Source organism: Dasypus novemcinctus, unplaced genomic scaffold (assembly GCF_030445035.2).
Source record: "Dasypus novemcinctus isolate mDasNov1 unplaced genomic scaffold, mDasNov1.1.hap2 scaffold_197, whole genome shotgun sequence".
Classification (NCBI taxonomy): Eukaryota; Metazoa; Chordata; class Mammalia; order Cingulata; family Dasypodidae; genus Dasypus; species Dasypus novemcinctus.
Window position 1 is genome coordinate 104,428 of NW_026688173.1, and position 16,164 is coordinate 120,591.

Genomic DNA, 16,164 nt, shown 5'->3' on the forward strand with positions numbered 1-16,164 from the left:
GAGAGAAAATGGCTAGGAACAGCTGGATTACCATTTGGGTGAAGGGGCAGGAGCTTGACACACTGAGAGGTGTCAGCTCTGTAACACCCACTTAAGTAGAAGTCCGACTGGGGACCACTAGGCCCCAAAAGTGGTGCAAACTCTGGAGCACCAAGTGGTAGAGACCACTAAGACGGCAGGGCTCCACATCCACTTGGGGCCACTCTCCATATACACTCAATACTTATTGACGACTGTATACCTGACACTTCAAGAAGCTCCAGAGGCCCCTTCACTTCCAGCCAGGCTAAGGTCCCCAAAAGTGAGGATCCCATCACTGGTAGAGAGCTCCAGAAATTAAAATCCCACATCTGTTAACAGTGGCTTAAGATTTGAAGTGGTAGAGGGACTTATCCCTGTTCCACCTGACCTACAGTTTGAGGGCTTTTTAAGAGCTGCCCAGCAAAATTCCCTGAGCTCCTCTCTATACCAGGCATTGGGGCTAGGACCCAGGGACATAATGGTGAGGAATGGGAGATGATCTCTAAGGAAGTCTGACGTTTATCCACCAAGGACCATGCTGAAAACAACTACTTTTCTCCTTCTCAGAGGCCAAGGCCAAATTAATTTGACTTTGAAATGTAGAGACTGACTCTTGGTTAGACCCTCAGAAAACCACAGATAAGTAGAAGGTGAATGTTTTATATGCAGTATTAGTTCACTGAGTTCTTAATTTAGATGCATGGTATACTAGGGAAGAACATAACAGAAAATCTTCCTGTTCTTAATGATTTTATCTATTCTTCACCTTCCCCATAGCAGTTTTGGCCTCAATCTGAAGCCGTAGGGGAATTCACTGTGAAATGTGGAATGAGTGAGCATGTACCCTCTGCTCCCAAAGGCTGGCACACAAGCCTGTGAACTTGAAAAGAGAACAAAGCTTTCTAGGATGATAAACAGAGAAAATGGAAGTTGAAAAGCCTGGTTTCCTCTTCTTTGCATCAGCACATACCATTTGTCAGAAAGCTCTGAATAATCTACCCCTCCTGTTCCTGAAAGTTAGATTGTTATTATTAAAGCATTTCCAAAAGGAGATGTATTTTTCTTTCCATAAAGATGGTACAAATGAGATGGCAATGCAGCAAATAGGAGAGAAACTTGTAACATTACAATAGTTGCTCTCTTAGGAGAGCGTGGAATTAGATGGGAAAAAAAACTAGATAAACTAGAAAAGGAAGATGGAAAACAGTCTAAAAGGCAAGATGGGTGCGGCAGTTACAGAGGTCACTGTGAAAAAAAAGGAAAGTGCAGTACCCAGCCGGTGCAGATAACCAATTGGTTTGGTTCAAGGGCTGGAAGGAAGTAAGACACAGACAGCAGAGAGCAACCCACCAGGCGGCTGATGAAAGATTTCCAACAAAGGAGCCCAGACTTTAGGTTCTTTTGTTAGCCCTTATTTCCAACCAAAGCAAGTTGCAAGACCAGTCCTAACATCTCAGCAAGCAGCAGAAAGCTTTCTTCCTTTGGGAAAACCTCTTAGAGGCATCTCTCTATCCCCTCTTATGCAAAAGAGCAGCTTTCTCCTGAAACACCTGGAGTTTCTGCTGCTAGAGGCAACTTGTAAAGGCTGGGATGGCAGAGTACAGCATTTAGAATGCAAATAAGTCCAGGACTATCCAACCCTGGAAGAGTGAACACCTCCCTGACCTATGGTAGGAGACAATATGAAAACAAGCATCATTCTAAATTTCCTCCTCCACCTCTTTCTTCCAATTGAAAATGCTTGAACTGTAAATTTATAATCTAGTCTCCCTGCTTTCCATATACCTGAGATTAATTCATGCATTTTCTGAATGAAATGATACTTATTTTTAAAACATACATGTACTAGTTGCCCAATGACACCATCTCGGGGTCTCCACGGCAGGCTGGTCCAGGGGCATCATGATGTCAGGCAGTTTCCCAGCCAGCATCCACTGCCTATTTTCCAACTGAAGCATTCTCTGCAGATGATACTTTTCTTTCCAAAATACTATTTGCTCAGAATAGTGATGGATGTGTGAACAGGTCTTTATTTGGCCCACTACCTCAATAACCAGTTTCTTGTACTACCTCCCCAAAGTAGAATTAACTCACATAATTTAATGTCAAGTCACCTGGGCTCTTGGTTGCATCCTAAAGTTCTTCTGGAATATCTTGTGGTTTCACCGTGTCTAGGTAGCTTAGCACCTAGGCAGTGATAATTAACATAATAGCCAACTACGAAACCTATTCATTCTTCCTATGAGTCAAATTCTCGTGTGTTTATAATTTAATAAATTAAAATTCAGAGTGAACTTTGCTCCAGCACATATTTAGAGCTGAAATGGATTTCTCTATCAAGTTGGAAACTGCTAACGCAAGTGTTCAAGTATTTCATAGTCACGTGCCACCCTGTCATCTTGTCATCCACATGAGAGACCAAGCCCTATGTTACTCTGGTTTAAATTTTGTTGTCGTAGTTATTAGTTAATAAACCAATAGAAAGAGGCTGGCAGAGGGAGCCGTTGGGGATAAATAGCGTCTTCCTCATGAAGTGAAACAGACACGGGCACACTCCTTCCTTTGTGTGAGTTACCTCCTTCCCGCCGGGTGTCCTCTGCACAGTCAGGCAAAAATGATCCACCCACCCCCCACCTGGGCAGAGGGCCTGCTGTGCAACGCTCCAGGCTGATTCCTGGCCTAGATCACCAGCTTCTCCACACTGAGCGTACTTGTGGTTTCATCCTCTTCATTTGACCCGAAGTAGCCAGGGAGGTCGAGCATTCTCTGCTCCTCCTCTGTGAGGCCGAATGAGGTATTGTCGTAGAAGGCGAACTCGGGGTGTGCCGGGAAGCTCTGGCACTTGTCTCTTCTGCCCTGAGAAGGGCTCAGAGGACTGACCCTTGGTGGTTCTCTTTGGGGGAGACGGGGGAAGGGTGTTTCCTTGAAACGCTCCTGTGACTGGGGGATGGTCCCCTCCGCGCTCTCTGAGGCTCCGTTCTCTCAGCTTCGGCCACGAGTCCTGCCTGGCGGTCTCTGGGGCCTGCTTTGCTCCCCAGCTGCCCCAAGGTGTGAGGCTTGGCGGGGGGCCTGAGAGGAGCGTTTCCCCCCCCCCCCCCCTTGGAAGCGCTCCAGCTCCTCAGGAAGCAGGCGGGCCCCCCGACTCTGAGGTCTGGGGCAGTCTTCGGCCTGGTCCAGGCCCGCGGCCGGGAGCTGTACGCGGGCGCCTGCCTGGGCGTCAGGGTGGACATGCTCCTCTCCCTGGAGGGCCGGGCCTGCTTGGCCTCGTGGAAACTAGCCGTCCTCCTGAAATGGGAAGGCCTGGGGCGGCCCCGCTGCGGCTGTCCCCCCTGCTGCCCCGGGCCTCGTCTGCGACTTGCGGAGTAGGGCCTGGCTGGGGCTGAGGGCGCAGCTGACCGGGAGGCGCTGGCCGCCAGCCTGGAGGGCGCCTCTCGCCAGCGCTGCCCGCGGGCGGGTCGGGAAAGGGGGATTGATCCGGAACTTGTTGGCCGGAGCGTCCTCGGGGCTCCCCAGGTCAAGGGGCGGGCGGGAGGCGGCGTCCACGCGGTGTCCGTCAGGGGACTCTGAGACACGTGGTGCACTTTGGTGGTCTCCGTCAGCCTTTCTTCATCTCCTTCAGCTGCTGCGGGGCAGGCGGTGGCTGCACAGGCGCGGGAGGATCCTCTGGGCGCTGGCCTGGAAGCTCTCGCTGCCGGACGCGCCCTCCTCCCGCGCCGCCGCGCCGTTCCGCCGCAGGTCAGCGGGAGGCCCGGGGCCCGGGGCCGCCGAGGGCCCATCGCCCGCCTCCAGGGGCCGCGCGCGGCTCGCCGGGTGGCAGCTGCTCTCCTCGCCCGAGTTGCTGCGGCCGCCGGGCGTGTGCAGGGAGCCGCCGCGGCGGGGGGCGCAGCGGGGCGCGCGGCCCGGCTTCCCCACAGCGCGACGAGCAGGGTGGCCGCGTGACGGGCAGGCCAGGGAGGTGCCGGTGGCGCTGCCACGTTGCTGAGGGGTGGGCCCCTGGGGCTGAGGGGGAGCCGGGCTGGCGGCCGAAAGCTACAAAAAACAAACAGAAAGGACAAGTGAGCCCCGGGGCGTGAGTTCCCTGAGTGGTTTAGGGTTTGCGAGGGGCTTGTCTAGCACCTGGAGAGAGAAGTGCAGTAAACAAGGGCTAGAGCTTCCGGTTTGGCGTGTGGTGTCGGTTAGTCTCACGTGGGGACCTGGCTGGGCCGCGGTGCCCAGTTAGAGAACCGCACGCTAATCCCGGGGCGGGGCGGCCTGTGCGGCGTGGTGGAGGCCTACGAGGGATGACGAGGGATGACGGGATGACGCTGGGGAGAGCGCCTGCGAAACGCTGGCGGGGCAGCGCGCCCGCAGCTGAAGGCCTCAGCAGCAAAGCAGAGACGACATTCTGCCTCCCAGGGGACAGCGCAAAGTCCTGCCTGAGCTTCCCGGTCTCAGGAGACCCTGCGGATTTCCCCCTCGACTCTGCAGCATCAACTCCTGCCTGTGTGTCCAGTCTTCCCACCTGCCTGACGGATTTTGGGGTTGTCCATCCCCATGATGCAATTCCATTAACTGACTGACTAAATAAATTACTATATATGGATATGTATATATCCTATTGGTCTGTAGAAAATTTCAAGATAAAATCAAGATTTTTTGTTAATATAAACACAAGATAGCTGTAGTTGACTTTGAGATGCACAGTGGAAAATTCTCACAAGGATAAAACTTAGTATGGACAATAATTTAGGTAGTCTTTGCACCTCTCAAGAGAAATTAAAGGTGAAACTAAGACATTTGGCAATGTGATGTACCACTCCCCTCTAAGTACTAGGCCTCTGCTCTCCACTCTTTCTCGATGCAGTTGACTCCCCTTCCTATATTTATTGTCCTACCATGTGGTGCTGACTTTTCTTCTTCCCTGCTCTCTCAAACTGGTCTGTCCCACAGTCATCAAAATGTTTCAAAACATTGCAGACACCACTGGGCCTCTCAGCCTGTCCTGTTGCCCAAACCCCGTGTTTTTGTTTCCGAGGCTGCCTAAAGCAAACGCCATGGAAAGGTTTGGCTTGAATGACGGGAACTGATTAGCTTACAGTTTTGAGGCTGAGAAAATGGGCAATGTGAGGCTGATTTTATCTAGGCCATAAGGCGACGCTTTCTTCCCCAAGACCAGCGCGGGGTGACCTGGGCTCCTCTACCCACAGCAAGGCACACGGCGGCCTCTGCTCTCTCCCTTCTCTTCTGGGTTTTGTTCATTTCACCTTCATGCTTCCAGGGCTCTCTCTCTCTATATTCACTCCATTTATAAAGGACTCCAGTAATAGGATTAGAACCCATCCCGAATGAGGTGAAGTACTCACCACAAGTCCTACTTACCACGGGTTCACACCCGCAGGAATGGATTAACTTTAAGGACATGGTTTTCTGGTGTATGTACAGCTTCAAACCCCCATACTCTACCCTCTGAATCGCTAAAAGACATGCCCTTTCTACCTACAAAATACATTCATTCCATCCTAATATCCCAAAAGCCTTACGTCATTTCAGTAGCAATACTAAATGTGATGTTTTGTCTGCCGGGCCTAAAGCAGCAGTGCCACCCATTCCAAGTACTTGGGCAGTGGCCATGCTCCCCTCAAATGCTGGGGTGAATGCTCCACCCTCTTCAAGCACTGGGGTAACAGCCAGACCATCCGCTACCCCAGGGCATGGGGTAGGTGGCCCACCTTCTCCAAATCTCCCTTTCCACACACATGGGGTGGGCTTGCTCCCTTGGCCCAAGCGTATGTTTTCAGTGCAGACCCTTGACTTCCATGGCTTTACCCTTGAAGTGATCTTTTTTCAATCTGTCCATTTAGTCCAGGCTGGTCGTGGTTCTGTTCACAGAGCTCTCACAAAAAACATGTAGGTTTTGCATGTAGTACACAGAGGTCCAAACCATCAGACAGTAGGACCTTCCTCAGTTCCTTCCTTGAAAACAGCATCTCCAGTCCTGACTTGCATGGAAATGGCTGGCTGCTTCCTTTTTCAATTAAATCCTCCTGTGGAGTGCTATTCTCTGGGGACTCACTTCCAGAAACTCAGAATTTTCCCAAATATTAATCTGTGGTTCCTTTGTGCCCAGGAGTTCAGTTCTCGGCTTATCCCTTTCCTCTCGCATTTTACTATAAGCTGCTCAGAGAAGCCAGGCTTCATTTTCCACACTTGGCTTGGAAATCTCAGATAAATATCCAAGCTCATCACTCTCAAATTCTACCTTCCATCCAACATCAGAACACAATTCTGCCAAGGTCTGCGCCCCTTTAAAACAAGGATCATCTTTCATCCAGTTTCCAGTAATACATTCATCACTTTCTTCCAAGACCTCATCAGAAGTACCTTTAGCATCCATATTTCTACAGTTTCCTCAAAGCAACGTAGGCCTTTTCTATCAAGCACTGCACAATTCTTCCCACCTCTACTCAATACCCAATTACAGGAAAGCAGACATGGCTCAACTGATAGAGTGTCTGTCTACAATATGGAGAGTACAGGGTTTGATCTCTAGGGCCTCCTGAACCATGTGGTAAGCTGGCCCATGTGCAGTGCTGCCATGTGCAAGGAATGCCATGCCATGCAGGGGCGCCCCTGTGTAGGGGTGCCCCATGCACAAGGAGAGCTGCCCTGCATTAAAAAAAAAAAAGCACAGTCCACCCATGAGTGGTGCTGCACACGTGAGAGCTGACACAGCAAGATGATGCAACAGAAAAAAAAGACACAGTTTCCCAGTACCACCAGATAATGCAAGCAGACACAGAAGAACACACAGCGAATGGACACAGAGAGCAGACAACTGGGGGGAGGGGGGTAGTGTGAGGAAGACGAGAGAAATAAATCTTTAAAAAAAAACCCAACTACAACAAGGCTTTCCCACTTTTTGGTATTTGCAATAGCAGCATGCCACTATTCTCTTTGAACCAAAATCTGTTTCAGTTTCCTAGGCTCCTTAAAGCAAATCCCATGAAATGGTTTGGCCTGAGCAGTGGAATTTATTAGCTTACAGTTTTGAGACTGAGAAAATGTCCTAATCAAGGCACCGTCAAGGCGATGCTTTCTTCCCAAAGACCAGCTAATGGTGACCTTGTCTCCCCTGCTCACGGCAGGGCACATGGTGGCAGCTGCAGGTCTCCCTTCTCTTCTGGGTTTGTTGATTTTAGCTTTTTGCCTCCGTGTCTTTCTCTCTAAATATATTCAATCCATTTACAAAAGACTGCAGTAGTAGGACTAAGTCCCATCCTGACCGAGGTGGGTCACTGCTTCACTGATGTAGCCCCATCAAAAGGTCCTACTTACAGTGGGTCCACACACATAGGAAGGGGTGAAATTTAAGAGTGTTTTTCTGGGGGTTATACAGCATCACACACCACAGCCCTGGAAGCCTCACCTCTTTCCTCCCTGGTCCCTGTCCTCACCTCAAGTTCCCTGTGCTCTCATCTGACCCCTCGTCCTATCAACAACCAGCTGTCGTTCATCTCCTGGGCCCATGCTCCCCACTCTCCTCTCCACATACCAATGGGACATGTGACAGATTCCTCAACGTTCCCTTCCCTCAAAGATGCCTTGACCCTTGCCTTAACCGAGGCCCAGGCATTATGCGGGACACAGCTGCTCTCCCACCCAGTCGGGGGAACTGTGGGAATCTGTTACACGTATTTCACGAGGGCCAGCAGAAGGGTGCCTTCCTCAATTTTCATGTTCAGTCCTGACATCTGGCCACCACTCTAGCACCTGCACTCCCAGTCTTCCTCACCATCCCCTAGCTGGTACCACCCTGGGTGACATCAGCATCCATCGTCCATCGGAGTGGTCCACCCAACATGTCATACCTTGTCATTGTCTGCAGCTCCTCCTCCTCTGAAACCTTAAACTTCACAGCCCTTCCCTGGCTGTACCCTCCCCTCTCACTCACTAGTTGGTCAACCTCAATGAGATGTCTGATTCTACAGCTTCTCTTTTCTCTCCCCATCTGCCAGCAACCTCCCAGCCTCACTTCCCCCCTAACCAGTCTAGACCCCTGATCCATCACTTAAACCAGACTTCCCAATGTCCTCAGCTTTCGTGACCTTGAATGCTGAGCTCCAGCTCTCTGCCTCCTCTGCAGCCAGAGTCCAAGCCTAGATAAACGCAGACCCCTGAACCCTCAGCGGCTGCCCCCACCCTGAGAACTAGCAGTGAAAATCCCACGGCTATGCAGGCCAGTCCCCTCCACACCCACAGCTTCTAGCCTCACCCTGAGCCTGAGGAACGCTCCATGGGTCCCTCAGCAGCACTATCTCCCGTTCCCTACACCACCTGCTTCAGCGTTCCGCCACGTTCCTCAGTCCCCCTAACTCAATGCCCTCCCTCAGGAGTCTCCTGGGTCACCAAAAAAAAAAAAAAAAAAATAGAAGTCCTCGGGCAAGCACACCCCAGGCTGCTTCTGCCATCCTTCCCTCCCCATGAACTTACCAGCAGGCATAGTTCTAGTTACCTGGTTCTCTACAGAGTCAGCAGGAAAAGAGAGTCCAGCAACAGAGGCTCTTCCAGCCATCCTTTGGGGAATCTTCCCTGTATGCCAGTTACCTCTAGGCTCCTCCTCTCCTTTCCCTCAGCCCAGAAAGATGCTCAAGCCTTGATCATTTCTACAAGGCCCTTCGACGCACCTCTCATGACCACCGACTCATGCTCCTTCTCTTCCCAGCCAAGCGTGGAGAGGCAGGCAGCTACATTTGCTGGCCTGCTGCTTCCACACCCTCAACTCTGAATCAGGCAGCCTCTCCCAGGATCCCAGGGAAGTGGCTCCTGCTCTGCTCCAAGGATTTCAGTCTTTATATTCCTGGAACTCTGTAGCACTGGCTACTCTTCAGCACTTCTTGCAATCCTCTTTATCCTGGTTTTGATTGTAAAGATCCTTTCTGTTGTTCAGTGTCGTGATGATGGCTTACTCCGTGCAAGCAATCTTTCTCCTACTCTGACTTCTACAGATGAGCCCACACCTTCTTTGCTTATAAGGACTCCACTCACACCAGAATAAAGCCTACCTGGTTTAATTTGGGTCAATTGGGCCCCAACTTGATAGGAGCTTTGCAGATCCCATTTACAATGAGTCCACATGCACAGGACCAGGCGTAGGACCTGAACATGTCTCGTGGAGAGTAGCAGTTTGCCAGTGTTTACGAATTCCAAGAAGAGAAATTGGATTATGTTTGTAAAGTGGTCTGTCCTGCAGGGCAGATGAGAGTATACTGGATTCAGAGGTTTTGGTTTTACTTGATTAAATAATGATTAAGGGGAAGCGGACTTGGCCCAATGGATAGGGTGTCTGTCTACCACATGGGAGGTCCACGGTTCAAACCCTGGGCCTCCTTGACCTGTGTGGAGCTGGCCCACGCACAGTGATGATGCACGCAAGGAGTGCCCTGCCACACAGGGGTGTCCCCCGCATAGGGGAGCCCCACATGCAAGGACTGCACCCCGTAAGGAGAGCCATCCAGCGTGAAAGAAAGTTCAGCCTGCCCAGGAATGGTGCCACACACACAGAGAGCTGACACAACAAGATGATGCAACAAAAACAAAAAGAAACCCAGATTCCCATGCTGCTGACAACAACATAAGCAGACAAAGAAGAACACACAGCAAATGGACACAGAGAACAGACAAATGGGGGGGGAGGAAGGAGAGAGAAATAAATTTTAAAAAAATCTTTAAAAAAATGATTAAAGCTTTGATTGGGCCACATCAGTAGGACGTTGAGTCCCTTGGTGGGTGGAGACTCGTGGAGAAACCACAGCACAGAGAAAGGAGGTAGGAGTTTTGATCCTGAAGCCTGGGAAGAGACACAAGCCATTTGCCTGACAGTCTATAGCTGGTCTTATGGAGGGAACAGAGCAGCTGAGCCCAGAGAGGAATGAGCCCCAGGAGAGAGACGACACTTGTCCCAGCCTTCAGCTGATATTGGAAGAAGCTGGGACCATGGAGCCAAGAGAGGAAGAGTAAGGCTAAACCTTGGCAGACATTGCAGACATCTTGCTCCAATATGTGGCAAGAGACGTTGGTGAGGGAGGTAACTTATACTTTATGGCCTAGTAACTGTAAGCTTCTACCCCAACTAATACCCTGTATAAAAGCCAACAGATGTCTGGTATTTTGCATCAGCACCCCTTTGGCTGACTAATACATGGAAGATGTGCTCCAATCCCAAAACCTCCACCCAACTGCACACTCTGCTCCCTTTGCAACATCCCCTTCCTCACCAAGTTCTCCAGGATGACATCTACTCAGCTCTCAAACTTCAGCTCCAATGCCTCCTCCAAGGATGCTGATGCTTCCAGCATGGATTCTCACCCTGCACATTTCCAGGCTGAGATTCCCTTATCATTCCAGGCCCTGTACTCTACGGTGTCCTAGACCTGGGTATGTGTCTGTCTAGATACTACACTGTAAACTCCTTTGAGACAGACATGTCTTATCTAGATATTCTTAACCCCAGTCACAGTAACTTGCACATAGCTGGTGTTTGATAAAGACATTTAATTAATTGATTCATTGATTATTAAAAAGGTGACAGCAAAATGATCAATATTCCACTAGATGTAAGTGCAACAGCAATTAAATGTTCCTACTCATTTGTCAAACAAGTGAAACCAAATTAATATAGAACAACATTCAGACCTTGGCATAAAAACATTTGTTCAAAGCCAAACTCTAAATTCCCAATTGAGTGAATAGTGGCATTCGAACGCCTTGCTCCCTGGTTTATCTCCTCATCCTTCTGCAGCAACTGCGGGTGGCCTTCGGCAGCACACTTCACACATACTACACCCCTTCCTCTCTGGCCTCTGTTCCCTCTGGCCTCTGGCTCCCTTCGAAGCCATGCTGGAAAGAAGCCCCCGAGCCGCTGGCCTACACCTCTGTCTCACAGAGCCTCCCCTCCTTTCCCTGCAGTGAGGGGACTTCCCAGTGCCCAGCAGCCCAAAGACAGAATTTACATTCCCAAGGAGTAGAAAAAGAGGTTGAAGAGGAAAGAGAGAGCACTAGAAGAAATGACAGTTTTTATCCATATAAACACTCAACTGAGGCCACTTACCTTCAAAGTAGGAGTGTCTGTGGCACTTACCTTGCTTCTAATTCATAATATATGCAGTTCTAGTTCCCATACAGTATTAAAGAACTAAAGACCAGAACATGGAACAGTACATTTCCTCAAAAATGGGTGCTAATTCCAGGTTGCTGATCCTGGCAGGAAGTCAGATTGGCCCGTACATGAAGCAAAGTACTAATGACAGGGAGCTTCCTGTGAGTCAGATCGAGCTCCTGCTACTCGCTTCACTACCTGGGGCGTGTCCCTTACCCTCTCAATGACCCAGAGTCCCCATCGGTCATGTGGAGATAATGGTGTAATACTTTACATATGTGTAAATTCTCAAGTTCTGAACCCAGCATACAATCACTACCTTGAGCACTCATTGTAAGGTCTAAATGAGATCATGTAATTAAAGTGCTGGCACACAGCAAGTGGTCAATAAAGACTGATATTATTGGCACCAAGTGCAATGAATGTCCCACGATGATGAAAGAGGTTGTTGATGTGGGAGGAGTGGGGTGAGGGGGTGGGGGGTATATGGGGACCTCTTTTATTTTTGAATGTAACTTTTTTTTAAAAAAGAAAAAGAAAAAAATTGAAAAAAGAAAGAATAGAAGCCAGTGGCAAGTGATTGTTAAATTTGTTTTGGAGTTACAAAACTCAGGCTGGAATAAATTTTTTTAAAACTTTATTCCAACTTCAAAAGATCAAATAACTGACCAAAGGTAACTTAACAAATTATGGAAGCATTACATTAAAAAATCCTGTCCAGGCACATTGATCTTATTTAATCCTAAAAACAAGCTCAATTGTTTCTCCAGGGTTCAGAAAGATAAAGAAATGAGCACAGACTGGTTAAAGGAATGGCCAAGGTCTCCTTGTTAATGAAGGAAATGAAAATAAAATGCTAGATCATATTCACATCTCGTAAAACTAAATCGCATATTCTTTTCTTGGGGGAGGGGGGCAACGAAATATCTTAACATAATATGCCATCCCAGGAATTAAAGGCAAGGTATATCTGAAGGAAGCGATACCCGAGGGAGGATGATAGAAAGTGAAGGGGACTGATAGAGGAAATGACAGAGAAGAGAGCCTCAGGAAACAGACGAGCTGTCACTGAGAAAAAGTGGATTCACGGTAAAGCACGCAAGGGGAGCGGGCAGCCTTAGGCTGGCAGGCGCGGCCTGGGGGTGAGGCCGCAACAGGAAAAGGAGGCCAGAACCTTTCTGGGGTGTTGGGAGGAAGGGGACAAGGCCGGTGGCATTGCTGGAAAGAGGAAAACGGGAGAAGACTTTCGATGGCCCCAGGCGGAAGCCAGCCGAGATGGTGCCAGGTGCCTGTGGTTTTAGCTCAAAGGTGCCGTGACAGCCAAACCCGGAGACGCGCCTAACTCGTCCCCAAGGGATGAGGAACTAGGGTGGTCGTTCCGTCTGGAATTGGAGAGGGGCCGAAAGCAGGACTCCGTGGAAGCCCTTCGCCTAGAGGCCGAGGCCTGCAAGGCCGTGCTGAGGTGGGGCCCGTGTGTGTGTTGGGGGGCTGCACGGCCGTGCTGAGGTGGGGCCCGTGTGTGTGTTGGGGGGCTGCACGGCCGTGCTGAGGTGGGGCCCGTGTGTGTGTTGGGGGGCTGGAGAGCAGGGGCTGGTCAGGACCGTGGCCGTCGGGGAGGGAAGGGAACCGCCCACGGCTGCAGGATGCCTGGCAGGCCGCCCCCACATCCGCAGGGCCAGCTTTGACACATTCGCACCTCTAGGAAGGGCCTTGAGGCGCCTGGGGGAGGCAAGGCCAGCCTGAGGGGCGGGGAGGTGAGAAGAAACCTCCCCTCCTTCCTCCCAGGCCTGGCTGAGAACCCACCGGGCCCATCCACAGGATAGGTGGCCTGCCGGCCCATGTGGCAAAGCACTGTCTGCATAGTACCTCAGGCTTCTCTGGGTGACGGGGAGAAAAATGAAAGGAAACTGTTTCCCACAGCTTGGCTTGGGGGTGGGGAAACCTGAGGGAGAAACAACTAAAAAAGGGAAGAAATTATCATCTCCCCCATTTTTGTGTTTTTAAAATAATTTAATATAGCTGGCTCTTTAACGTACGTAGCCCTACTTCCCTGCCATTTCCCTATCTTCTTCGTTTTGTGAGGCCCCGTCGCCACATTAACGTGTTCTCCAAGTTACTGCTGGCTCATGCAGGGGGAGCCAGAGCCTGAGATGGCTTCTCTGAGGAGAAAGTCACGCAGCGAGGAAGACCTATGGGTGCACTCCTCCAGGGAACACAGGGAGGTCTCCGAGGACATGCCCAGGCAGCTGGGTCTGGACAGGAAGGACGTGAGGCACACTCGGCCACGACACCATCACTACACGTGGTGCTACACTGGCTCCAAGGCTGCCACAGTCCCCAAGTTTCTGCAAGGACACAAGTCATTGCAGGCATGCCCCTGGGGCCGTTAGCTATACGGCTGGCTGGGCCGTTAGCTAGTTTAGCTAGACAGCTTTCACCTTGGTGAGGCGAACTTCTTGAACGGGTTGTGAGTGATGACGGGGCCCCGGTACCACACAGCCAGGTTAAACACACAGTAACCACCCTGGAGACACAGGCTTGTGGTGCAGGTCTGGTTTATTGGGGAAGGGGCACAGCTTATGTAGGCAGGGGTGGGGGCTTAGGGTGATGTGTCAATTACAGATGGGCTAAGGGGATTGGGATAATATGAAGCAGCAACTTGATGGGATGAGGTAGTTTTGAAGTTGGCGCGCGTGGGCTTCTCTGGCGGGAAGCTGGCCAGGAAGAAGGAAGGTGCCTTTTGTGATAGCCATTGTGTATGCTTAGCAGCCATTCTGGCTACATGTTGTTTGCCAGCAAGCTTACCAACAGTCATGCTTTCAGGGCTCACTCACTTGAGAACCAATGTTTAACTGTACCCAAATGATGAGGGGAAATGCCAATCTCAGGCCTTGGAAAGTAAATAAGCAAAAATACCCCCCACGATGGTCAAGCTAGAAAAGGAGTCACTCCTAAAACAAGAAAAAGCTGGGTAAACCACAAGCCATAACCTTTCCAGAACTTCGGTCTCAAGGCCACCAACTAGTCTGAAATCTAAGGTAAGACAGGCTCCTCTGAGGAAAGACAGGACATAAGCACTGGTTTGCCTGGGGCAGATACAAGGAACCATCCAAGCTGGTGAGAAGACTTCGGTTGAAATTTTTAATGATTGCTAACAGCCTGGTGTGGGCTAGCATGGAATACAGAACCCCGGGAGCCACAGACACAAGGAGAACGGGACCCACTTCAGGGTCCTCTCCAGAGATCTCACCCAAAGCTCCCAGAAGGGCTGAGGACTGGTTAGACAGGAGATGCCTTCCTCGTGGTGAAGGCAGGAGGAGGGAAGGAGCAGCCCTGCTGGAAAGACACACGCTTCACCCAGATTCTTCTCTCCAGGTTCCCCTGAAAAACAAAAGCCTTAAACCACTGGGAGAAGGGCAGGAAATCCTGTCACCCTAAGAGCCTCAGTGGAGACCCACTGCTGCTAGGAATAGGAAAAGAAAAGGCCCTCCACACTTTGGGAAGAGCAGAAAAATATCCTAGGCTCAGGGTATTAGAGATCTTCTATCACCAGGGAGGGGCAGGATCCATCAAGAAGCCATAGCTGAGACCCAGGGACACAGAACTGGTGAGACCAAGGCTGAATTGGAACTCAGAGAAGCCTCTTCCACTTCCTACCCCACGGCCAGCAAACACCAAGGACCAAAGAGCAACAATGTACTGCTGGGGGGGGGGGGAGAGGGAGAGAGAGATAGAGAGAGATGGGAAGCTCTCTGTTGTACAAGAGGAAACCTGAAGATTACAGAAACACTGGGAAACCCTCTGGTAGTCCATCTCCTACTCTAAAATCAAAGAAGGGTAGAAAAATGTAAAGTCTGTGGTTCCCAAAGGGTAGCCAGGACAGAAGCGACACCCAAACCCAGCTCGACACCAGACTAGCCTGACTTAATCCCCATACTCAAAGCCTAGCAGAAGTAAGGTGTGCCCCATGTAAACACCACTTACTCAGCATCTGTAGGCCTAGCCAAGAGGTTCCCTTTTCAACCAAACATTACCAACACACAAAGCACCATTCCACTAAGAGACAAGGCCATTAAGAAACCACACTAAGATATGACTCAATCCTGGAATCCTCAGAGTGAATTTATAACTATGATCATTTATGTTAATCATATGCTAAAGGTATAAGTGGAAATTGTGAACAATGATCATGAACAGATGGGAAATTTCAGCAGTTAGAAACTAAAGAGTCAGATGGAAATGCTAGAAATTAAAAAAAAAACATAACAGAGATGAAGAATATCTTCTACAGGCTCATGTGTAGATTCGAGACAGGTGAGGACAGAAACAAATTTGAATATAGGTCAACAGAAATCACCAAAACTGAAACCCAAAGAAGAAAAAATAGGCAGGTAAAACATAATACTCAAGAACTGTGGGACAACATGAAAAGATGTAATTGGAACCCCAAAGGAAAAAGAGAAAGACAAATATCTGAGGAGATAATGTTAAAGAATTTTCCAAAATAATGAAAGACATCAAATCTCAGAAAACACCAACCAGGAAAAATACAGAACAAAACAAAAAGAAAACCTTAGGCACATCATAGTCAAACTGCTGCAAAACAAAAACAAACAAAATCTTTAAGGCTGGCAGGGGGGGGGAGTAATGTGTGCAGAAACACATCACATAGAAAAGAATAAAGATAAGAATTCAGCAGACTTGCCAGTTTCAAAACTGAAGGAGACAGGGAGTGGATGTGACTCAAGCAACTGGGCACCTGTTTCCCACATGGGAGGTACCAGATTCCATTTCTGATGTCTCCTAAAGAAGATGAGCAGACATCACAACAAGCAGACACCACAACCAGCAAGATACCACAACTGGTAGACTCCACAACCAGCAGATATCTCAACCAGCAGACCCACAGACACCCTAACCAGCAGCTGCTGCAATGGCCACAATGAGTAGGAACCACAACAAGCAGACACCACAACCAGCAGATGCTGCAACCAGCAGGGAGTGGAAGT

At 49.8% G+C, this 16,164-nt stretch overlaps 1 pseudogene; it reads right to left on the bottom strand.

Annotated features, from left to right (window-relative positions):
* Positions 1-1,634: 1,634 nt before the first annotated feature.
* LOC101417933 (thrombospondin type-1 domain-containing protein 1-like) overlaps positions 1,635-16,164 on the bottom strand; it is a 30,740-nt pseudogene continuing 16,210 nt past the window's right edge.